Here is a 23,584-nt window from a genome sequence, read left to right as displayed (position 1 = left end):
TCTTTAAAGCATGCCCTATTTAATAATGGTCATATATTATTCGCATCGCTAAAAATAAATTGTTAATTTATTTATCAAAGATTTTAAAATGGCTTTTTTCGTATAAATATTAAAAAATCTTTTGTTTTGCTTAACTTTAATGAATTATTTTACTTAACATATTCACCGAATTTCACACTTCAAAACTCAAAAGCGGGATAATTGAACACAATCGAAATTTTGATATTCAGACATCAAAATTAGGTATGCAAACAAGTTTTTTTTAAATCTATAATCCCGTCCCTTACAACAACACAATGTTTTGTTCGGTTTCAGATGATTATTTTAAGCATATTTGATACCCCCTCAAAACAAGGGGGGTTGTAAGCAAAAAAATAAGTACACTTTTATAAAGTTCATTCTTTAAATAATCGCTGAAAATTTCGTATTGATTGGATAATTACTTGATTTTTAGTAGATTTTTTAAAAGACGGTTCGTCAAAAAGTACTTGGCTGCCCCCCTCCAGTTTTGGCGGTGCCTACCTAAAGTGCAAGAAGGCCAGATTTGGTGTCAGAAAAAAATCGGTTTGTGTCAAGAAACGAAAATAATTATAAAAATAATTTTATAAAAATAATTATTTGTCCAATCATGAGAACTGTGTGTGATATATCCAAATTGATGAAATTAAGAAAGTGAAAGAAGGGGTGTGGTCATTTTTTTGGCTCGTTTGGCACTTTTTGGTGTTTTTACCTAAATGCACGACGGTCGGCCATCTTGCATGCCAAGCTGTAGTGATTACGTTGGATAAAGAATGTCTTCAAATATGAATAATTACTCGTTTACGCAAGAAATAAATGCGTTATTCGTTCTCGGCGTACCCAAAACTGTTAAAAGTCGACAATTCAAGGATGAATGCCGATTGGTCCGTAAATTAAAAAAAAAATACTGTTTTATGGTCATTATTATACCATAGAGATGTATGTATCTGATATCTAGGGACTGCCAAATGATTGTGAAGATTGGACCTCATGTGTTCGTGACGTCAGATTTGTGTTAACTATACGAACTATGGAAAAGCAGAAGCGAATTAATTTTTAAAACCTTTGTTTATCTTCTTCAAACTGCAATTAATAATTAATCTTTGTTATAATTTCGTTAGGTTTTAAGATTTACACAGTTTAACGATTAATAATATTATAAACATTTGTATATTAAATATGAAATACGGTTTTACTGAATGTTCATTTGGTTACCTACGGGGTTCCATATTTTAGTCGGTAAAAAGAGACTAGAAAATATGAGGGGGCTACGAAATGCTTTATATTTGTGCAATAATATTTTCAAATTGTTTTTAATCTGGCGATAAAATAGTTGGAAAGAGTTATGTTTACATTAAAACTTAATATTTTAAAAAAATATTTAAACACAATTAATTAAAAAATATATGTTATAATGTTGTATATTGGTTTATATTGGAGGAAATGATATTTTAAAACGTGTCATGTGTCATCTAGTGGATGTAAGATATTGTTCTTTTAAATAAATAATAAACGTATGTATGTTGTTTAGCTAGGAGGACATGATATTGACGTGTAAACTGAATCATGTTGTATCAGACTTATCACACGGGATATTTTTACAGTTCATATGTAAGAAAAATAATATATGCTTCATACTTTGTTCTTCAAGAGTTCTTCTGTATCTTCCCGCTGCTCCGTGACAACCATGAAGCGATCAGCATCATATAATTGAGACAACTATTATTATTTGTGAAACCATTAAAACAACTCTTTATATTTTTATAATATAAATTTATTACAGTTGTCTCAAATGGTTTTCACAGGATCTGCAGTTTCTACATTTTCTGTTCATACAGCCCCCTCCTGGCTGTCTGTCCACCCTTGTCTAGACGTCTGTCTGCTCTGGTAGTCAATCCTCAACACTCTGAATCTCTCCAAATCTAACTACATCACGTGTTCTCTTACGTCACCTAATTACGTGTCTCATACCAATCTAATCCACCTAGTTATTTGTTTATACAAAACCCCCAAATAATGTTTACATATATTTTCTATTTTCACATTCTTTTTGCGATTCACACGCCAATCATTTCTTTCGCAATTTAATTCTAATCATAATAACTGATCCAGCAACCATCCGTCGCTCAAATCATTTACCAAGAATACAATAATAATAATGTTTTGACCAGTGCTCCTGCTTGCTACAGTTAACAGATATTACGCTATGATCACAGCCTAAGAGTCATAACATGAAAGTAACGGAACATTTTGAAATAATGGAATTTTAATCGTTTTAATCTTTTAACAAATAATTAATTTTTAAGAAGTTTATTTTTCTTGGCATTAAACTGATATTATATATATTATAACTGATATTATGGTATATATTAACTCGAAAAAAACCCTAATAAAAACATAATAATATTAAATTTATATGATTTTTTAATTGAAACTTCAAGGTAATTTTTTGTTCAATATGTGTATTTAAATGTTTAGAAAATAAATATGTTTTACTTATTTGAACTCTTATGTTTCATAATAAATAGAAATTTTGATAGATTTAAATATATTTTGTTCAAATTGCTAAAAAAAATAAATGGGAGGGCATATAGTTTAAATGAGCAACGAAATATGAATAATCACCTTTGAAAATTCCTTTAAAATTACCAATTAATAAGGTTTTCGGGGGCTAAAAACGAAAATAACGTTTGAAATTACGGCAAATGAGTAGTTTCCAAGATATGAAGAAATGTTAGTTTTAAAAAAAAGTGGGGGATCACTTTTCTATAATAATGTAACGTAAAATGAGCACCCACTTTGTGATTACCACATGATGAGAGGTGGATGACAAAGGAAGAAATAAACAGATGCGGAAGAAAAAAATCGAACAAAAAAAAAACGAGGGGTTGAGAAATGGGTGGAATGGAGAATAGTTCTAAGAGAATTAGAATAAATGAGGGATTTGGGAGTGAGTGGAAGGAAGAGTAGTTTCGAGGAAGAGAGAATGAGATTAGGAGAGAGGCAGAATTAGAAAAGAGAGAGGGATAAAGATAGAATGAAAAAAGATATATTAGGTAAATGAGAGATAGAGAGAGAGAGAGAGAGAGAGAGAGAGAAAGAAAGGAGAAATGGAAGAAGGGGTGAAGCAACAGAGGAAGACAGAGATTTCGAAAAAAAAAGTAAGTAACAGATCAAGCGCGGTAGAGAGTAAGGATATATATATATATATATATATATATATATATTATCATCATCATCATTGGTACAATTGTTTAAACAAAACCCAGATGTGTCAACCAAAGAGTGTTCAATGTTTAGACAGAGCAATATGAGTATGACATATATATATATATATATAATATATATATATATATATACACATATATATATATATATATTATATATATATATATATATTACAGAGAGAGAGAGAGGAGTAGTAGGAAAATAGATATTGAGAAAAATAGGGGAAAATCTTTTAGGTGAAATTATCTATAGCAGCACACATAACATCTAATGCCATTTTATCTCATCATTTGTTCAATTTTATTTTAAGAACTTTAATATTGTTACAAGAAGTATAGAAGGATTCACTCTCCATGATTGACCACAAAGAATAATCAAGAACGTTAAGATCACGTGATGAGGTCATTCTTGTTTGCTGATCCAGGACTAAAGTTGTCTGTGTTACTTAAGCGGTTTCGCACCATCTTGCAATCAGCAAATACAGAATTATACAATCGGGTCAATTCACTTTTAAAAATGTCCTCAATGTAACGTTCTTTGTTAAGAACAAGAAAAAAATAGTCTATTGGCATTTTTAACAAATTGATGGAGATTTCCCTCTTTCAGAAATGGCTGCTCAGACCATCACTGATGATGATTTCTTCATTTTGAAAATCTTTCCGGCATTATCAGGTATTCTCACAAGGACATTTTCATTTTGATGCTTGAGGGATGTTGAAGTGAGAATAACTTTTCATCTGTGAAGATGATGTTATTGAGCGTGCCTTGTCTGATAATAAGGTTTAACAAGAGTCGATTTCTGATGAGTTTCTTTGCAATTGTGGGTGCGGAGAGAAATGTCGCTTTTGGAGCTTATAAGATGACATTAATAGGTCACTTCGACATATCCTTCACATCGTCCTTGGTGAGGTTTGTGCTTTGTTCGCCATTTGTCTCATAATTTTTTTTGGATTTCGCCTGATTTTTCCCTAAGTTTTTTTGATAAGTTTAGGTGTTCCTAAGGTGTTGGGACGGTGTCTATCTTTGATCAACGAAGTTTCCAGGTAATAAGTAATCGTCCTTTTTATAAGCATTTTGTTGATTTTGAGTTTTTTTTCCCCCAACTTGAATATTTCTTGTGCCGTACGTCATTCTCGTGTTGCTCTATGGTTAATCTTCTCTCCAATTCAACATTGTTTAAAAATTAACATCTTTTGTTTCTAAAAAAATTAGACATCATACATTACATTATCATATAATGACAATTAAATATTAAATTAATTTTAATATTATCATAATATATAGTTCAGAAATTTTGTAACATGGCTTATGTCCACACTGCGTATCGAAAGAAGACACTTTCAGTAGCTGTAGGCGACAGCTAGACTAATTCCTCACGATTAAACGTTGATTACATGTACATGTAAATTAGATACAATCAGAACGTTGGAATTGAAGTGGATCATAAACTGGTCGAGAGAAATTGCCTATTTCTTGGTATTACAGAGATTAAGCGGAGGGAGTACAAACCTACGAGTGAGATGTACTTGGAAGTAGTAGGGAAGGATTTCTGATTTTGATTGTATTATCGGGGTGAGCGCGAACGCAGACCCCACACTTAGAAATAGCATGTCCGAGTCATCCACATTTGGGACGATCGCAAAGGTCAACCCAACCGCAGTGCAATGGATGGGCCTCGCTCTGGGGGAACGACCGTAATGATCACCGTTACCCCTACATCAGGTAAGTATATTTTTTTATGTGGTCACCACTGTTTTTATATCACACTTCTATACTAACCACCGACAAACACCAATAAAAAAAACTAAAATACGTCCACATAATTCTCACCAATATCAGTATATCACAACATTTCATTCACTAATAACAACAATTCATAACAAATAATTTACTATCATTTAAATGTACCAACATTTTCACAAAATAACTCAATTCTTAACGAAACTAAAATTATATTGTACGTACCCGTTATGGAATGAAGTTTTCTGAAAAAAAGTAACTTAATTTGATCAAGTACTTTTTTTATAGAGGAAATCAACTTTTATTGTAATCGATCTATCACCGCCATTTGGCTATTTAGGGACACGAGGAGGGGTGGCTTTATACAAATGACAAAATGAAAAAATGATTTTAAAAAACACAGAAATTCTGTAAAATAAGTGAAAAATATATATCTAAGCATTTTTTCTGCTCATGTTTCAAAACAAAATAATCTCGTCAAAATTTTACAAACTAAGCGATGATTGGAGTTATCTTCTCCTGTCGTTCCTTTCTCCTAAGCGAAAAAAAAGATGGCCGTTACCTGATCGATCTCATTAAAATTTGATTTTCCTTGGTAAAACAAAAAAAGTAAATAAAAATAAAAAAATAACTGCTGGACCAAATCAAGTGATTTCTTTTTTCATGAAAACTTTAATCCATAACGAGTACATACAATATATTTTTTTCAATATTTTTATTTTTTGATGTCTTGATTAAAGTGTACAAGCACCCATTAATCATATCAAAGCACGGATGAAACAAAAATAAAATAAAAATTATGATCTAAAGAGTTATTTTCTCTTACATGAGCAGTAATTTAAAAAAAAATGCCAATAGACGCTATATATATTTTTTCATATATTAATCTCATAGAATAATTTGCGTCGTCGTCGTCGTCGTCGTCGAGGTAATCGATAATATAGCATAGTTCCTGGCTTTACTATAACAGTTATTTTAGGCAAACAACGCTTATAATTAATGTAAATGATATAAAATATACTTTTAAAAGTTGTATTTGTACCGACAGAAGGAAAACAGGTTTAGTTTATCAATTTTAATGTAATTACGAAAAAAAAAAACACCAATTATTTATTCTGCTAATTTGCTAGCGATCTTTCAGAAACAAATTAAAAATAACCAAATTTTTATGTGTAATTATTTTATATACTAGAATCATGTATACAGATTTGTGTACAAATAAATTTTATTCACTTTTATTTTTGAGAAAAAGTATTTTTCTCAGTCCGCCACACGCAGTTTTATGTACACACACACATAATCGGACACCTACTATATATATATATATATATATGTGTGTGTGTGTTTGTGTGTGTATAGTAGGTGTCCGATTATGTTTGTTTCATTATGATACAGGATGAGCCTTATTAAAAAAGACACCAGAAGACAAGAAACATTTAAGCGTGGTAAGCCATGGAGCAAGTCAATGTATTTATTTTTACTAACAACAAGAGACGCAACTCTTGTATTGTTTTATATTAAAGAGTTGACCGAAGGGGGCATAACTCATAATATGACATCCCTCTTTTCCAAAAAAATAAAACAAAAAGAATAAAAATTACATAAGGAAGGAACGTTGACACTAGTACAATAGTGTGAGAGTCCAACTAAGGGCTGTTCTCATCATAAGAAAAATTTTTGAGTGGTCTTATTATACGACCGGATCTGGATACTTTCTGAGTTCTAGGATGAGTGTTCAGTGTTTTGTTGGATGATCAGATTTTAGGACGATGTGGTAGTCACTTTTAAAATGTCCTATGCGATCGAACTGACTTGCATATGCATTTTTTAATTCGATGACGGAGTTAATCGGATCTTTCTTTTGTTGAATGGTGCAGTGGAGGCTTATAAGCTCCAAGTCTCTGAGAGAAGGTAATCCTATGATTGTAGGCCCTTCTGTTGTGACAACAAAGAATTTTAAAGTTTTCAACTTGTCTTTGTGTCCGCATTGTATGTAGATCGATCCATGCTGTATTATGTTTGAGCCGTTGTATGCTGTCAGAATCGTGTGTCCACCTTTGCTTTGAGTATACGAGTGGCTGGTCTATTGGGAAGCTTTATTTTAAGTTCCGTTATTATTTCAGTACGCTCGTCTTTTGGCTGAGGAATCGCATTCAAGTTTAACTGCTCAAATTCTCTATACATTTCCTTGGGCTCAGATTTTACTGAGCAGATTTTACTGTTCCGCTTTCTGTATCTGTTTTCTTGCGGCTGCTTTTGGCTGTTCGTCGTTTTTGTTTGGCTGTATTTTCTTGTGCCCTCCTTTTTGTTAGTGCAGACTTTCGCCCAGTGGTTCTTTTTGCCACACGCTGAGTATGTGGTGCCCTAGCAGTGTCAGAAATTTCGTGAAAATAGTGAATAATTCCACCCCATCTTTCCAAGCTTATAACTCCTCGAAAAATGTAATTCAAGCCCTAATTTTTTTTTTCAATTAAAGGAGTAAGGACCAAGGTTTTATTAAAAAAACAAAAACAAAACAAAACAATGTGTTTTTTTTTTTTAAAAGGTTTTAAACTTCGGACTTTACAGGTAAATTTCTAAAAAACTGATTTTTTTTTTTGTTTTAAATTTGAATATATTATTTATTGACCTTTTCTCTTCAATTTGTGATATATAAAACTATTAAACATAAATTAATTATTTACTTTTTAATAGACATTTCAAAATGAGAGGCGTAAATTATTCGACCCCCTATCTTTCTAAGCTTATAACTCCTCGAAAAATGTAATTCAAGCCCTAATTTTTTTTTCAATTAAAGGAGCAAGGACCAAGGTTTCATAAAAAAAAAAAAAAAGACAAAAAGAAAAAATGTGTTCTTATAAAATAAGGTTTTAAACTTCGGACTTTACAGGTAAATTTCTAAAAAACTGATTTTTTTTTGTTTTAAATTTGAATATATTATTTATTGACCTTTTCTCTTCAATTTGTGATATATAAAACTATTAAACATAAATTAATTATTTACTTTTTAAGAGAAAGTTGAAAATGGGGGGGGGGGCGTGAAAATGGGGGGCGTGAAAATGGGGGGGCGTGAATTTAAAAAAACGTTTGTCTAAAATATTATATTCGGTTTATTGGAAAGAACATACAATTTCACATTGACCCTGAAAATATCGTAAAAATAGAATCAATAGAAAAATTTTGATAGATTTTAAAAATTTAAAAATATTGAGTTTAAAAATTGAAAAATATTGAGTTCGGAAAATTCATTACTGTTTTAAAAAAAAAATCAAAATATTTTTATTACTTTTAAAACAACTGTAATAGTTTATTTTGGAAGTATAATCCATAAAGAAAATAAATAACCCACTTTTAACAGAGAAATTACGAGATTTTTATATTGTATTCGCAGTTTCGTGTTAGGGGTGTCAAAAATTCCTACAAAAATTCTGATACTGCTAGTGGTGCCCCAGGCTGGACATTTTTCTTTTTCATGTTTATTTCCACAACGTCGACATTAGCTTGTTTTTAATGCACTAATTTCCTGACAATCACCTCGAATTTCATCCATTTGCCGCATGTGGTTAAGAGACGCTTCGTGCGTTCTACCGCTATTTAAGGCCTCTTGGAGTGCAAGCTCCATGCCTTTCAAAAGTAGAAGATTTTGTAACTCCGGGTGTCTAGTGCCGGTAATCATTTGTTCAATGAGACGTTCTTCAGTCTCTTGGTTATCCCTAAACCTTCATTTTTTTTGCCTGTAGTTTACATCTCGCCATGAAGTCGTCGATGCTTTCCGTATTCTTCTGTTTATATTCACGCAGATAGAAACGTGCAATACGAAAATTGGTTTGGGGCTCTAGACGCTTCTCAAATTTACGCCAAATTGCCTTCGGGTTCGTCCGGTCAGCATCATCGTCAAATGTCCAGGCGTTATATCGCCGTAACCCTTCCTCACCAGAAAGCAGTACAATGTGGTCGACCTGCTTCTCGACGGGAATGTTTTTTACTGAGAAATATAATGCACACCGTTGCTTGAAGAATCTGAACGATTCAAATAGATTATCAGACTCCCAGTGCATAACGGGTTCGCTTGCATTAGAACTCATTTTACTTTAATTCAATTATTGTTTTTTTTTTTATATTATTATTATACTTATACCCTTTTTTTATAAAAAAACAAACAAAAAAAAACAATGACATGACTGAATGAAATTGACGAACTTACTTCGTGCATCGATTTTTTTTTTTTAAGATGGTGCTTGTCGTCGTCACTACGTGCGTTTACACGCAACACGAAGACTGATGTTTCTTTTGCGTTCATTCTATTTGTTGATGGATTTCTTTTCTTTCTTTTTTTAAAAGAAAATCCCCGTAGCTGCCACAATGTCCGATTATGTTTGTTTCATTATATGATATGGGATGAACCTTATTAAAAAAGACATCAGAAGACAAGATACATTTAAGCGTGATAAGCTATGGAGCAAGTCCATGTATTTATTGTTACTAACCACAAGGGACGCAACTCTTGTATTGTTTTATATTAAAGAGTTGACTGAAGGGGACATACCTCATAATATGACAGTAGGGTGCAAGCAAATTACACGGCGATCTGAATGTTGTTCAGTATCGATTTGTGTTCTGCATATTTTTTTCCCATATTCCCATCTGTGAGTGGGGTCATTTTACAACATTGCACTACTTCTTTATCAAAGGAGGAGGTAATACATGGGATGGCGCAAAACATTACAAGGAAAGCCAGAATGGTGACAACGCGACACATGGCTAAAATGCGCAAACAAACTAGAAACTGGTACTACACTTCCATCGTTAGTCGTTGATTGCATGTAAAACATCAGATTTAAATCTGGAATTATAAGTTAAGGTCATCGTAAAGTTAACGGAATCGAACCTGATAAAAAGAAGTCGCAATTTTCATAAGGTAATCATGTGATTATTGTTTTGTTTCGTGTTGGTTAAAATCTAGTTTTTGTTATTTGATTGACTTCGCTATTTGTTCAGTTCCTTCCTTTTTGAATTGTTTATGTGAAACATTCAGTTTTGCATTTTTTTATATTTGGATTATTTGGATTACTGTTCTCATCTTGGATGTAAACAGTAGTTCGACTAATCCAAATAATAATGAAATGTTCAATCTTTTAAACGAGGAACAAAATAATAATTACACCGTTTTACGATGAACATAAGTTCTTTGTTCTGAAGCAGTTGATTTTTTTCTTCTTGTAATAATTTCACGTTTAAATCGTGTTTTTCATCTTCTAATTTTGATTCTTTTATATTTTCATATATTTAATTGCTTAATGAATTGGACACACAAAACAAAATTTTTATCAATTCACTAAAGATTATATTAAGAAATCCTAACAAACAAATTTTCTGCGTTGGACACAAAAGAAAAACGATTTTTTTTTTCGTATGAAATTCCTAAAATGGAAGGTAAGTTTTTTTGTTTTTTTTTACTTTACAACAATATTATTCAACAACTTTAAAATAATCTCAAATATTAAAATGAGTTTATTTTTTTTATTGCAATCCAATAAAAAATATTGGTTTCGTGAATAAAATATATATGAAATGTGACCATGTGGGTTAATGTCAAGTTTCTTTCCAACTCCTCAAAAACCTTTAAACTGACGACTTTTCTAGGTTTTCAATGTTGCTGATAACGAATATCACATTTAAATTTGGGGCAGATAAGTAGTTTTCATGATATGAAGAAATTACTTTTTGTTTAAAGTATTGGATCCACTGTCTTATAAAAATTTAGCGTAAAAAAAGCACCCGTCTTCTGGTCACCTAATAATTTGGTCATATAAAACAAATTTGAAAATGAAAAAAAAAAAAATGAACGAATCTCTTAGTAAAAAACAGCGCCGGTTTTTTTTTTTGGGGGGGGGTGCTGAAAACGAATATAACACTTAAAAATTGCTTTATGATCTGAAGAAAGTACTAAGTGACTAAAAAGTGGGTGCCCATTTCACGTTACTTTTATATAGGAAAGTGATCCCCCACTTATTGAAAAATTAATTTCTTCATAACATGAAAACTACTTATCTGTCTCAAATTTAAATGTGATATTCTTTTTCAGCATCACCGAAAACCTATTCAAGTCGTCATTTTAAAGTTTTTTTTAAGGAGTTGGAAAGAAACTTGGCATTGACCAAAATGTGTTTATTTAAGTAAAATTTAAATATTAAAATAATTTTACAATATGTAAGGTAGTTATTTTTTACGCTTAAAAAATCCCATTCAATACCTTTTAAAATAATAATAAATCTTTTATTACGTTTACATAAAATGATTCTTTTATTTCGTTTACATAAAATGATTTTTTTATTACGTTTACATAAAATGATTCTTTTATTACGTTTACATAAAATGATTCATTTATTTCGTTTACATAAAATGATTCATTTATTTCGTTTACATAAAATGATTCTTTTTATAACGTTTACATAAGATAAGCATATAATAGAAACTTAATAAAGAAAAAAATAATTTATAAATGTTTACAATCAAATTCAACATAGTTTTAATAATAAAAAAAATAAATTAAATAAAATAAATTTTTTGTTTGACATTACGTCTGAAAAGCCATTAAAATATTCCGAAAAATAGAATGAAAAAAGAATTTAATACTGACGCCTTTGTTTCATAAATTAAACTGAAAATGAGCACCCACACCTTCCTAATCTTTCTAATATAGAGGATTCAATCTGATACTTGGATTTTTTTTTATCAAAAATGAGTTTATTTATTTTCGTTATTTCTGAGAAAATAATAATGTTTACCATAAACAAAATAAGTTGATTCAAAGTTTGTCGACAACTGAGCACAAAATGTTTTTTTTTTATATTTTTATTGTTTTTTTAAAATATTTTTACAAATACTTTTCTGTCCACATTTACCTAGAAAATTGTTTGACTTTTGATATTTTATTCAATATTTGGGGTTTTCGAATAAGGATAATTTTATTCAATAACGTTTACATAAAATGATCCTTCATTTATTGGGCATCACTAATTAACAGAAACTTTATATAGAACAAAATAATTTGTAAATATTTACAATCACAACCAGCATAGTTTTTCGGGTTTTTTTTAGAGATTTTTTTATTTGTTTCTTTTAGATGTAGTTTTATGTCCACAATTATTTATTATGTAGCTAAATCATAATGTTTATCATAAACACAATAATTTGATTTGATTTGCATTTCTAAGAGTACTAGGAGTCGGAGTCGGATTTTTTTTTATCAGACTCCGACTCCTTAAGTCTAATACATTTACTTTTTTACATGGGTCTCCTGTTTGGTTTTACCTGTTTTTTTTTAATTACACAAAGCACGACACATTGGCACTTTAATGTAGGGGGCTACTATCAGGGACCTAAGTTGCAGGGATACTATGTAGGGAGTTGAGCAGCAAAATGTTTGTTTACATTACACTTGAATTTCTGCATGTCAGTACAGTTGGGAAAGCAGGAAGCCAGAAGAGAATTTTTAAGTCTAGCAGTAGGTGTATCAGAATTTTTGTAGGAATTTTTGACACCCCTAACACGAAACTGCGAATAAAATATAAAAAAAAACCTCATAATTTCTCTTTTAAAGGTGGGTTGTTTATTTTCTTTATTATGTATTATACTTCCAAAATAAATTATTAAAGTTGTATGAAAAGTAATAGAAATATTATTCTTTATTTAAAAATTTACATTTTTCGAGTAGGTATAAGCTTGGAAAGACAGGGGGTCCAATTAATTCACGCCCCCTATTTTGAAATGTCTGTTAAAAAGTAAATAGTTAATTTACTCATCAAAGTGTTATATATCACAAATTGAAGACAAAAGATCAATAAATAATATATTCAAATTTAAAACAAAAAAGTAGTGTTTTTTTAGAAATTTACCTGTTAAGTCCGAAGTTTAAAACCTTTTTTTTAAAACCACGTTGTTTATTTCTTTTTTTAAATTGAAACCTCGGTGCTTGCTCCTTTAATTGAGAAAAATTAGGCGTTTAATTACATTTTTCGAGTAGTTATAAGCTTGGAAACACAGGGGTTGGAATTATTCAATATATTTCCCAAAGTTTCTGACACACCTAGTCTAGAAGTTCTAGGGAAGAAACTATTAGAATAGAAGGCTTTCATACATCTAGGGATCCCTACTGTGTTGGAGTGGGACTTTGTTGCTTGTCAGCTTTGTCGGGAGTATTTTCATTAAGGGGGTACAAGAGCTTGTAGTTCCACCATTAAAATACTTGTAAAACAAGTGGAGGGATGCAATATTTTGTTGATGGGACAGTGGCTGAAGCTTAGATGACAGTTCAGGATCTATCAAGTTGGCGACTCTGTTTTGAACCCTGCCCAGGAGCGAGAGACTAGTTGCAGATGCACCAGCCCAAATGTCACAACAATACTCCATACAAGGGCGAATGGTAGCTTTGTAGAGGTATAGGATATTTTTAAGTGTAAGTAACTTTCTAGCAGGGTAGAGAGAGCCCACCTTCTTCACATTAGTCATGGCAATGATCTTGATGTATCTATTTTAACTTATGTTCCCTACCTTGACAGAGTTAATAGTAGACTCCGTAGCCTAGTGGAGGATGCCATTTTCTCTTCCCTGTAACCTCTTTCTCACAGCCTGTCTCTGCTTTACCATTATTTTCATGGTACGTCCTCGTCTGAGCTTCAGTCTATAACCCCCCCCTCGCCAAACTTTCACGAGAAACACTCGTCTAGCTGAAAAAATTATCAATAATTTCCCCCACTCTTTATCTGTGCCTGAACATTAACATAGATTCCATGAACAAAGTTTCTTTCTTAGAATGCAAACCTGTGGAACTCTTCCATTTGCCTGCTTTCCAGTTTACTATAATATCGTCATTTTCAAGTCCGACTTAAACAAGTTCTCAATGAGTCGTTTCCCTTAAGTAATCCAATTTATCAAATTTCCATTAACAATCAAGAGTTCCATTTACCACTATATGCTTATTAATCCTTATCCTCGAGTGGCATCTGGGCCTTGATAAATGCGGACTCCTTTGTAAAAAAACATAAGTCAAACGAAGGTATATAAAATTTCAAACATAAAATTTTCACTGACCCCCAAAAATATAATTTAAAACTTTTCTTTAACTTGAAAAAATATATTAATTATTGTGTAAAATTACTTTTAAAAAATATAATAATTCAAAATTTTTCTAAAACTTGAAAAAATATATTAATTTTTGTTTAAAAACAACTTTTAAAAAAGATAATAATTTAAAACTTTTCTAAAACTTGAAAAAATCTTAATTATTGTGTAGAAACAACTTAAAAATATAATAATTTAAAACTTTTCTTAAACTTTAAAAATATATTAATTATTGTGTAAAAACAACTTTTGAATAATGTAATAATTAGAACCTTTTCTTTAACTTGAAAATATATATCAATTATTGTGTAAAAACCACTTTTAAAAAATATAATTATTTAAAACTTTTCTTAAACTTGAAAAGATATATTAATTATTGTGTAGAATCAACTTTTAAAAAATAGTAATTGTTACAAACTATTAAAAGCTGGGGTCTCAAATTTAAATAAAAAAATTTTCAGCACTTTGTAAGAACATATTCTGTGGAGATCATAAAATTCTATAAAGTCTCTCCTGTAAACAATTTGTGCTCTAGTTCTAATTAAATGACTTTATACCTATTAAGTTTGCATCTTATAAACCACACACAAAATGTATAGTGCCAGCTCAGAAATGTTAGGTAAGCCTATCTAATTCAATGCTCATCTAACAGGGAAGTACAACTACACAATATATATTGTCTGATTATTATGTGAAAATGAATTAGTATTGATACAACACATAAACATTTTAAGGCCAATCGATATGCAGTAGGAAGAAGGTTAGTTCGTATACCATGAGTTAAATAGGCTCATTTTACAGGAGATATTTAAATTCATACAAAGCTTTCAACATTAATATATTTTAATAATTTATACTATTAGAAGGTGAAAATAATTAGGATAAAAAATCATAAAGAAAATAAAAAAATATATGAATAATAAAATACGCAAAAATGGTGGATGAAATAATTTCTTAAATTTCCAAAATAAAAAAATTATTTTACTCAAAATTAAAGTAACTACTAAGAATATCAATTCTGTAATATTTGGTAAGGTAATCAATTCACAGTTTTCGAGAGATTTTTTGCTATGTTTTAAAATTACGGTTTAATACATTAAAAATAAAATTCCAATAATCGATTGTTAAAACTGTTTATATCATTTCGATAATAAAATATGTGGATGATAATAATGCATTAAAAAACGTTGGATTAAATAATTTGTTGAATGAAAAAACTGTTAATTTCTAAAAATAAAAGTAAAAAAATAAGAACCTTATTCTGTTTCATTAAATTCGCTATTATTAGTATTAACAGATGTGTAATGTAAGGAAAATATCCAGTTAAATATGAAACACATAAATAAGCTGCTATATTTCAAGACAGAAATACAAACAAAAGCTATTTTAAAAGACCATATTAGTATCCATTGCTAAGTAACTAGATTATATATTGATTTGTATTATTAACTTTAATTTACTGGGTATTTAAATTAAATTTTCATGTATTATAAAATTATTATATTTCTATTGTTAGCAATATATTTTTATTAATTTCATTAGCAACTATAGTAACTGTATGTATATTAGTAGCAATATATTTTTATTATTAATTATACAGTCTCTACAAATTCTTACTATATTTTTGTGTATTTCACTGTATTAATTGCATAATTCTTTTATCAATTATAAAATAATATGAATAGTATTAAACATTTAAACAATATGAATGTGAATTAAGTGTTTTTGTGATTTTTAAATGTTTTGTAAAGTAGTTTCTTGTTTTGTTGGCACGATTAAAATAAACAATGATATAAAAGTATTAAATTTCATTTATTTTTTTGCAGATGTTCCTGCTTGCATATTTGTAATGAATATTAAGGTGCAATCCTTCTCCTTAAACAGTATTCTATACACAATTATTTCCTTACGTGGCAGACAACAAAAACGTCTGCACACAACTTTATTAGACATATATGTGTGAAGCGTTATTTTATCTGGATTGTTTAGCAAATAGTGATAAGAACATCACACATATTTAAATTTGTGAAATTTTTGTTTAATGTTTTTATAAATCATAAGATATCGAATTTAACATTTCAGAAACATCTGCTAATTTACAAAGAAAATATTTTAACTTTCAGAAAACCTCGCTAATTTTCAAAATAGAATATTTTCACTTTTACACTACTAAATATCTCTTATCAAACAAATGAATAGTTATATACACTTAAAATTTCTTTAGCATTAAATCTAACTTCCATAAAAAACTACAGATTAAAACTGAAAAAGTCAGGATAAAATCTCATATTGCTTATAACTTTCGCCAGGAGAAATTTAATTTAAATATGAATATACACGTTACAGAAAAGCCACATTATTGTGAAGTGTGTGGTTATTCTTGTTTTAAAAAATCAAAATTAGTGATACATATGAGAAATCACACTGGGGAAAAGCCACATTCTTGTAAAGTGTGCGGATATTCTTGTTCTCAAAAATCAGCATTAGTGACACATATGAGAACTCACACTGGAGAAAAGCCACATTTTTGTGGAGTATGCGGTCATTCTTTTTCTGAAAAATCAAAGTTAGTGATACATATGAGAACTCACACTGGGGTAAAGCCACATTCTTGCGAAGTGTGTGGATATTCTAGTTCTGAAAAATCAAAGTTAGTGAGACATATGAGAACTCACACTGGGGAAAAGCCACATTCTTGTGAAATTTGTGGATACTCTTGTTCTGTAAAATCATCATTAGTGACACATATGAGAACTCACACTGGGGAAAAGCCATATTCTTGTGACGTGTGTAGATATTCTTGCTCTCAAAAATCATTATTAGTGAGACATATGAAAACTCACACTGGGGAAAAGCCACATTCTTGTGATGTGTGTGGATATTCTTGTTCTCAAAAATCAGTATTAGTGACACATATGAGAACTCACACTGGGGAAAAGCCACATGCTTGTGAAGTTTGTGGATATTCTTATTCTCACAAGTCATCATTAGTTACACATATGAGAACTCACACTGGGGAAAAACCACATTCTTGTGAAGTGTGTGGATATTCTTGTTTTAAAAAATCAAACTTAGTGATACATATGAGAACTCACACTGGGGAAAAGCCACATTCTTGTGACGTGTGTGGATATTCTTGTTCTACAAAATCAAAGTTAGTAAGACATATGAGAACCCACACTGGGGAAAAACCACATTCTTGTGAAATTTGTGGATATTCTTGTTCTCGAACCTCAACATTAGTTGCACATATGAGAACTCACACTGGGGAAAAGCCATATTATTGTGAAGTGTGTGGATATTCTTGTTCTCAAAAATCAACATTAGTGACACATATGAGAACTCACACTGGGGAAAAGCCACATTCTTGTGAAGTGTGTGGATATTCTTGTTCTCGAAAATCATTATTAGTTACACATATGAGAAATCACACTGCGGAGAATTGAATGCCTAATGGACACCAACCTCGGGTGTCTTCGGTCTCAGTGTACAAGGGTTTAGCAGGGACTCTGGTATGAGGATACTTTCATTTTTCAATATAAAGTAAATCCTAATCAAATATTCGAATTTAAATGAAAATGAAAAAAAAAACTAAATCAACAAACTGGCAGGATGTCGCCAAGAATAAAAAGATCCCCTCAGCATAGCTAATCACTAAGTCATAGGAAAACGGTGCATCTTCTCCTAGGTATGTTGCCACAAATAACAACACTAAGCTGGGCACTCTACCACATTATTCAAATTCTGGTCCTGTAATCCGGCTAGACCAAACAAAGACTCCGAGGAAAAGACAATATAACCAAAAAAAAATATAACAACAAAAAAAGAAAATTAGTTTTTACTGTTTCGTATACTCAAGGTATGAGAAATGGGGGAGGAAAAAGCTACAGTATTTGAGTCTCTAGTTAAATCTTCACTCTTACCAAAAGAGAAAACATCACTAACTACAACTAAAAACTTACTTTCAATTGTCTCCCAAGTGCATAAATATCTCCCAAAAGATGTTAGAGAGTCAATCAAGAAGAAATCTTTTAGTGAAGCAGCGATTGATTTCACCAAATCTAACACTGCTGAATTTGCCCAAACCCAGTGGAGTAGAGAGGAAAAATGGACATTGATTTGGTCAATGGAATTTGCAAAAATAAAATATTAAAAAAAACTAACAGAAAGCAAACAAGATTGAGAAAGTAAAGTTAACTTAAATCTTATTTTCTGAGGAACGTCTTTCTGTGAAGCAAATATCCCAGATAAAAAAATATCCCAGATAAAATAATATCCAGGAAATGGCTTAAAACTATAATTGCCCAATCACTAATCCCATTCCTATACCCAATGACTGCCAAACCCAACAGGGAGACAATACAACACATTCTCACCTGACACAGCTCCCTGAGCCAATGCCACCAAGTCCCAGCCTAAGATGTCTATAAAAACAAACCAGAAATATACCCGACGTGTCACTCCATCTTATAATGCAACATCTCCCCAGAAATCACTCCCAACAGACCCAACACAATTTAAACCTGGGCAGACATAGCCACAATATCGGGAAGGCTGTTAAAAATTAAAATGAATAAAGTCTATAAGATGTGTGTTTCAAAAGTCAATTATACCCTCACAAGAATCACTCCAATTAATGCAACATTGAGTGAAATAAATCATACAACATACGGAACAGCATGGTTTATTCAGTTAAAACTCTTACCCCAACACATACAAATAAAAATAAACTCGCAAAACTTTGAAGCAAAAAGAATAAATAAACTTTTTGCAATAAACCCAAGAATGGTTTATAGGGGCCTCGTTAGAGAAGAAATAAAGGTGAGCTCCCCACCAACTCAAGCGCAAGTTGAAAACTTTTGGAGGCCACTCTATGAGGACATTTAAGTACATAAAGAAAACAATTGCATAAATACCATAAAAGAGTCGAAGAAGGATAACGAAAAGATGCCAGCTCTAAAAAATACCTAGGAAGTTGTCTGCAGGAACGTAGCTTGATACAGTAATTTTAAAACCCCAGGAATAGACAACATACCAAATTTCTGGCTGAAAAAACTGATCGCACTTCATCATCACTATGGCAAGACATTCAGTAGAATCATCAGTGGTGATGAAGAACCGCCTAATTCGCTTACTTTCGGCTGTATATCACTTATTCCCCCAAAATGAGGACACCCACATGACTAACAAATATCGACTAATCGGCTGCTTTACAACAACTAAGAATCTTCTAATATGGATAATCGCTGATGAAACATACGACCATCTGATTGCTGGTGATTACCTCGAAAGCGATCAGAGGGGTATACGAGGAAAAAACTAGGCACAAAAGACCAACACCTTGTAAACAGAACCATATTAGAAGACTGAAGAAGAAGACAAAGTCTATGGCCTGGATTGATTAGAAAGACCCCTGTGACAGTTTATTTCACTTCAAAAACAAATGGCCAGATGGTGCACCTCAATTAAGCTACAGCATGCGGATGGAAAGATACAGACCGAAAACATTAAGATCATGCGAGAAATATTCCAAAGAGACAGACTCTCCCCGCTCCTTTTCCTACTCACAATGCATCCAGTAAGTAAGCTACTTAAATGATCCAATGCTAGGTACAATCTCAGCATGGACAAAAGGAAGGAGGAAAATAAAAGAATAAACCATCTACTCTTTATGGACGAATTGAAACTCTATGCAGAATCCGAGAAACAACTTGTCTCTCTGATAGACATTGTAAAAAATTATACAGAAAACATATGCATGGTGGACAAATGCACTAAGTGCAACAAAAAGAAAGGGAAAAAGACAGCATCAGAACATCTTAATAGACATTGTAAAAAATTACACAGAAAACATCTGCATGGAGTTTGGACTTGACAAATGCACTAAGTGCACCAAAAAGAAAAGAAGAAAGACAGCATCAGAACATCTTAATCTTGACAATGGTCATATTGAAAACCTTGGAGAAGATGCTGTCTATAAATACCTGGGAGTAGATGAGAATGCGACACTTGAACATGGAAAGATGAGAGAAAAGTCGCAGGGAGAATACTTCAAATGACTTTAAAAATCCTCTTATCAGAATTATCACTAAAAAACAAAATTACTGCATCAATCAATTGGCAAAACCCGTTGTTTCTTATGAATTTGGTATAATCAATTGTCCACATAACCATATCAATTGCGTTGACGTAAAAACTCGGAAAATACCGGCCCTTCATAAAGTCATTTACAAACATCAGTGCATGGACAGGCTGTACTTACCACGGAGAGAAGGTGGCTTAGGGCTCACTGAAATAAACCATGCATACCGAGCTTCAATGGTAAGCAAAGATCAATATATCAAATGTTCTTCTGATCCCAAAATAAAAATGGTGAATGAACATCACACCAAATGTTTGCCTCAGCAGACGTCAACTACAAAGCGGAATGTTAAAGTTGCATCGATTCTTGTATTGTTTCACTATATTGGTTATTGATAAAGTTGTCACAGAAGCATGGCTAGTAAAATGTAATATAAATTTCATAGCCACAACGAGTGAGAGACTATTAAACAATGCAGGTTAATATACTGTCTCACTACCAAATATTGTTGAATTTTGTGACTCCTTGGTAGTGGTTGATAAAGCGGGAGAACACTGCGATTGTTATATGTAAATTCAATATAAAATATTTCCATAAAGAAAAATGTTACAAACTAAATTATAACAGTTGGAATTTGATTCAGAAAAATAAAGATAGTAAAATTCGTAAAATATTTTTTTTTACCTTGGAAATAAAAATATTATATGCAATAAACAATACGATGACCTAATTGGTGACGTAAGAGAATGGACAAATAAACGCGTTATTATACATCATCTAGTTAGAGAGAACGTCAGTCAGAGTTGGCCTAACCAGAGTCTGGGTTGGCCAGTAGACTTGGATATAGATTTTGTGTCTGCAATACATGTAAATTCATTTGTGTTTACACTAATTAGTAAGGATGTAGAACACACAGAGAATTGTCTGCAACTGAGACAGAAATAACAACCGTGGAATAAATGTATATGAAAATATTACTTCAGTAGAAATGTATTCGTTCTGCATGAACAAACCACCAGCAAGGGTATGTTATTTGTTCCAGTTGTACACAGGGTAAATATGTACATATACCCGCACACAGAATACCATAAATGCTGTATACTAACAAAATAGAAAGGAGAACACTATACATACATCCAGAGACATATTTACATGAATACGGTTATGTACATGCTATACAATTTGACACATATATATGCATGTTATATATATATATATATGGATGACTATATATATATATATATATATATATATATGATTTTCAGAATGTGAGAGATTGTATATAATAAATTACACAGCCAAACATCGTCGCAGCCCACAAGAGCCATGACAGTCAAAGAACCGGAAGCCCTAGACTCGAGTTTCGCCCTCATTTGGGCTCATCAGTTAGACACATCCGAACGCAAGAGGCTTGGGTGTCGAATCCTGAGTTCGGATGTGTCTAACTGATGGGCCCAAATGAGGGCGAAACTCGAGGCTTGGACTTCCGGTTCTTTGACTGTCATGGCTCTTGTGGGCTGCGACCTTGTTTGGCTGTGGAATTTATTATATATATATATATATATATATATATATATATATATATATATATATATATATATATATATATATATCAGTATACTACAACACATACACTTCTTTGGCCTGCTTCTATACAGCACCTATGAACAATTCATGTCTAGAACAAGGCTTGAACGTGATCAGTCTTAAATCACAAATAAAAACGAACTTAATACATGAGAAACTGTTTGGGATGAAGAAGCAGTTGATTAACAAGATCATTATTTATGTTTGTAGAAGACAACAAGATAAGCATTGATTGGATTATTGCCAATACACGTTTTTACATTGAACAATAGTAATCCCCGATGTCAACATCCTAAAATTAATCTTTAAAATCGACACCTTACTGCCCGGAGATAAATTAGCCATTAAATAAATGCTCGAGTGCTTAAAATTTGAATCAATGAATTTGCTATTCAAAATATTTAATAAATGCCCGAGTGCTTGAAATTTTAACCAATGAATTTGATATTCAAAAATATTGAATAAATGTTCGAGTGTTTGAAATTTGAACCAATGAATCTGCTATTCAAAATCTTGAATAAATGCTCGAGTGCTTAAAACTTACCGCTATAGGAACACACCCTATCAAATCTAACGCATTTATCAAACTGCATACACATCTATACATGCACCTTCAATATGCACCGGTTTCCCCGCCCTTGCGGTAATCTTAGCTTTGTAACAGGTGGCATTCTATGTTACCTCTTCCATTTCTTCTCTCTTCTTCATTTTCCATTCGAGACGTCGAGATGACAACATGTCTCATTGTTCCCTCGCTTGCCTACGGCATGACATCATGTTTCTTATTGTTCAGGTAAAGGACACACCCCCTTAAACACGACTTGACAGAATTGTTTCTCTTCCACAAGGTAGCATTAAACATTTATGTATAATTAAAACTCCTAAACATACAATGGACTTCCAACATATACTATGAACTCTTGCATAAATTCACGCACACAAGCATGCAACGGACATTTTATCTACGTTCATGTTAGTTCACATGCATACAAACACTCTGTAATGTTCGTAATATTCTGTGTAAATAAATATTCCTTGTATATATGTAATGTTTGTAATCTGTGTAAATAAATATTCCTTGTATATATGTAACGTTCGTAATATTCTGTGTAAATAAATATTCCTTGTATATATGTAATGTTTGTAATCTGTGTAAATAAATATTCCTTGTATATATGTAATGTTTGTAATCTTCTGTGTAAATAAATATTCCTTGTATATATGTAATGTTTGTAATATTCTGTGTTAATAAATATTCCTTGTATATATGTAATGTTCATAATCTTCTGTGTAAATAAATATTCCTTGTATATATGTAATGTTCGTAATATTCTGTGTAAATAAATATTCCTTGTATATATGTAATGTTTGTAATATTCTGTGTTAATAAATATTCCTTGTATATATGTAATGTTCATAATCTTCTGTGTAAATAAATATTCCTTGTATATATGTAATGTTCGTAATCTTCTGTGTAAATAAATATTCTTTGTATATATGTAATGTTTGTAATATTCTGTGTAAATAAATATTTCTTGTATATATGTAATGTTCGTAATCTTCCGTGTAAATAAATATTCCTTGTATATATGTAATGTTCGTAATCTTCTGTGTAAATAAATATTCTTTGTATATATGTAATGTTTGTAATATTCTGTGTAAATAAATATTTCTTGTATATATGTAATGTTCGTAATCTTCCGTGTAAATAAATATTCCTTGTATATATGTAATGTTCGTAATCTTCTGTGTAAATAAATATTCTTTGTATATATGTAATGTTTGTAATATTCTGTGTAAATAAAT

At 31.2% G+C, this 23,584-nt stretch overlaps 1 protein-coding gene and 1 non-coding gene across 2 annotated transcripts in view; one reads left to right on the top strand and one right to left on the bottom strand.

Annotated features, from left to right (window-relative positions):
* LOC145270348 (uncharacterized) overlaps nucleotides 1-23,584 on the top strand; it is a 61,524-nt gene that overhangs the window by 19,493 nt on the left and 18,447 nt on the right. The gene's annotated exons all lie outside the window — the stretch shown is intronic.
* On the bottom strand, nucleotides 4,814-4,976 carry LOC145271523 (U1 spliceosomal RNA). The gene has a single exon (XR_013865934.1). It is a non-coding gene; the product is annotated as a U1 spliceosomal RNA (small nuclear RNA).

The sequence above is a fragment of the Euprymna scolopes genome, chromosome 46, assembly GCF_053919585.1.
Source record: "Euprymna scolopes isolate OS-2025 chromosome 46, ASM5391958v1, whole genome shotgun sequence".
NCBI lineage: Eukaryota > Metazoa > Mollusca > Cephalopoda > Sepiida > Sepiolidae > Euprymna > Euprymna scolopes.
Note: the sequence above shows the minus strand (reverse complement) of the source record. Positions and strands in the feature narration are given on the sequence as shown.